Below are 3556 nucleotides of genomic sequence, written 5' to 3' on the forward strand. Positions count from 1 at the left end.
GCATGGGCCTAGCTGTCACTGTCCCACTAACTAGCCGGGGTCAGTGTCCACAAGTACAAAATCAGGGAGCTGAACTAGATTATCCTTATCATCCCACTTATGTTTAATATTCCTTAAACATTTGTTTATTAAGGTGACCAATTGTCCTCCTTGCTCCCTTGAAAAGTGTCCTCCTACATGTCCTCCTTTTTGATATTGGGAGACTAATCTGTAAATGTCCATATTCTATCGAAGCAGAGTTGACCCATTGCGTGTGATGTGACGTATTTGTATTTGACATGATGATTCGTCAAGGATCAGTACAGTGCAGCAAGATGCGATTATGAGATATACGCGCTCCACATGGGAGACCTTGAGAGAGCGTGCAATATACTGAGCACGCAAATGGCTTTGTGTATTTGAAACATGACACGGCATATACAACATTATAGACTCACGAGTATTTCTTTCTCAGTGAATATTCAATCATAAACAGGTAAGCACAGTTCATGTTTTATTAACTCATTATCTATTTAATAATTTCCAAATATGTATAATTTTATTTACAAGTATTTTCCCAAAATTCGAGTTTTAAAGTGAAAATCTAACCTCAAATCATATCTATTAATAATGCATTTTGCTAAATAGTTGTATAAAACAGACATTTTTAAATTAGAAAATGATAAATATACCTTAATATCACTCCAAATTAGTGGTTTTGTTTGATATTTAGTTTTACTAAATGAGTACTTTTTTCTTACAATTATTATTAAAAATTAATAGGCATGTAAGCATAATTACAATATAAAATATTATAAATGTTTTTATTATGCATTTTCGTATTATAGTATATTATTGTTGCAATGAATAAAATGTTTCTTTTATTTATGATATTGTTTTCTTCAATTTATTTTTGTCCTCCTTTTCATTGTAAAAAAGCTGGTCATGTTAGTTTAGTGGACTTAGCTCCTATCCAGTGATACAATTTATCTTATACCTTTAGGGCTATGTAGACACAAAGGAATCCACTGGTACAGAATCCTAAGATATGACTCTATCAACACTATCTTTATACCAGTGGTCCCCAACCTTTTTTGGGCCACGGACCGGTTTAATGTCAGAAAATATTTTCATGGACAGGCCTTTAGGGTGGGACGGATAAATGTATCACGTGACCAAGACAAGCATCAAGAGTGAGTCTTAGACGGATGTAACAGAGGGAATTTGGTCATTTTTTAAAAATAAAACATTGTTCAGACTTAAATATAAATAAAACGGAAATAATGTAAGTTATTTATTCTTTCTCTGCGGACCAGTACCAAATGGCTCACGGACTGGTACCGGTCCATGGCCCGGGGATTGGGGACCACTGCTTTATACCATACAGAGCACTTGACATTATATAGAAATATGGTTGGTCCTGCGACTCCCCTGTCTAACTCATATTACTTATTGTTGTCTATACGTTTTAAAATTACTTTTGGCTTCTAAGTATTGAGAAGTACATGTATATTATAGCTATGTGAACCTGCTCACTGAAGCTTTTAATATTAACCCAAGGCAAAATGCTGTTCACTTGTTAGGTATTAAAAATGTCACATTAAAAAGTTTTTATTTGTGTTCCCTGGATTTTTATCTGTCTCCATCTTCATACAAAGACTATGGTAAGTGTTTCTCTGTGCATGACCTTGTGTTAGGAACTGGACTACAAAGACATTATTTTGATGTTAAGGAATTTCTGATTGAAAAAACCACACTACTGAGGACAAAGGAGCATCCAAACAGGCCGTCAGAACATCAGTGCCAGCCAGGGCTGAGGGTCTCTCATGGACATCAGGGAAGGGGTCTTGCGAGGAGTTCTGAGTGTGGGGAGGCTGGAACCAGCACGATACTGTGCGCCTCCTGGAGAAGATACGGGAAGGAAAGGGGGCCCGGGAAGCTTTCAAATGAAGTGGCAAGGCTTAGGATCTGCCAGGGAGCGAACAATTTCAAGATCTGGAATCTAAATTGGGAAAGTTTTTTTTTTTTTTTTTCCTAATAAAGGAGAAAACAGAACCAGTTAGTGGTTTACCTGGATTAGAAATAAGTCAGATACAGGATAGACAGGAATGCTAATAACTAGTAGAGGCAAGGCTGAGCAAATGGCAGTGCCAACAAGTAAGGGAGTGTGTGTGGGAACCAGCAGCTGACTCACGCTATTCACCTGGTTGGAGTCTGTGAGGTGGTGGAACTGAAATTCGCAGAGGATGCAGCACAGGACCAGGTATGCTGAGGAGGTGGTAGCCTCTGAGAATTCTGTCCGCAGATTGTTGGAATTCCTGCCAGCAAAAGTTCTTAGAAGAGAAAAAGTAGACAGGAGACCAGCCACCTCGAAGAACCTATCACTGTTTGAGGCACAGGCTCAGAGACATGGTGTGTTTACGCCTCAAGTGTGGGAATAGCTCCAGAGGACCAGATGTTAGTGATCCTGCTCACGGATGAGCCACATCTTGTGAGAACCGTGTACCTACTTCAGCGGCTTTCCTTCAACCCTTCATCTCATGGGTCTCCCCCAGCCCCACCTCCATCCCCACCACTTCTCTGCTTAAGCTTCAGGGTCCCTCCTTCTTCTTCTGGCATCTACTAGTGGCATCTCATGACTCCTCCCTTCCCTCCTCATCCAGCTGCACCACCCCAGGGTCGTATCACTTGCTCCTCATCTCAATCCAGCCTTCTTTTCCCCAGCAAATGCTACCATGGTGCCTCCACCAGATATTTACTTGAAGACCTTTGAACCCTCGAACCACCATGGTAGCCAAGATTTGGGCATTCCACCCTCTACGGGAGTGAAAATTAATTTGAAGAGATCATCGAGTGAGACAAAGCAATTTCCAGCAATTCTGTCTCCAAAGCGGTATCTGGAGCCAGTACTGCAGATGACAGTGACTCTATCGAGATGCTGCTCATGGCCACTCCTGTTATCAAACAATCTCAGGCTGGCAGTGCTGCGTGTTGCTGGGTTCTCTTCTCTTTTAAAAGCTGTCTTCATGGCAGTGAAGCCAAGTCGTGTGGGTGCCAGCAGGAGCTCTGTCAGAAAAGGCATCTGACCCAGGAGAGGCCACCCAGCTGGTCAGGACAGCAGCAGGATGCACTGGGACCCGCTTCATAATGAAGATCAGCATGATAATTCTTCCCAAGAAAGGAACCGAGAGCATGACAGCAGAACAGAGAGTGGGACTCGCACTCCCGAGAATGTAATCTGGTTGGAAGCAAATGTTTTTTCCTGGACTCGCATCACTACACCTTTATCAAGACTAAAAGGCAGAGGCCGCTCTCCCTTCCTCCAAACCCGTCACTCCCTTTAGACACCCAGGGGACGCCCTCTGCTCACAGGACCGAAGATTTCCCGGCATCCCTCCCAATCTCACACATCCTATTTACCCGTGGAAAGAACCTATCAGACAGAATGGAAGGAAAAGGGATGATTAGGTTAAAATTTTAAATATATATTTATTTTTAAATAGGCAAGACTAATGTACAATGGTCAGGGACATTTTATCACAATTGGGTGATAAGCTATTTGCAAAGCAGTAATTAC

At 41.6% G+C, this 3556-nt stretch overlaps 1 pseudogene; it reads left to right on the forward strand.

The window, feature by feature from the left end:
* Positions 1-2434: 2434 nt before the first annotated feature.
* Positions 2435-3323, forward strand: LOC136335429 (cleavage and polyadenylation specificity factor subunit 7 pseudogene; annotated as a pseudogene).
* Positions 3324-3556: the final 233 nt, after the last annotated feature.

The sequence above is a fragment of the Saccopteryx bilineata genome, chromosome 4 (assembly GCF_036850765.1).
Source record: "Saccopteryx bilineata isolate mSacBil1 chromosome 4, mSacBil1_pri_phased_curated, whole genome shotgun sequence".
Taxonomy (NCBI): domain Eukaryota; kingdom Metazoa; phylum Chordata; class Mammalia; order Chiroptera; family Emballonuridae; genus Saccopteryx; species Saccopteryx bilineata.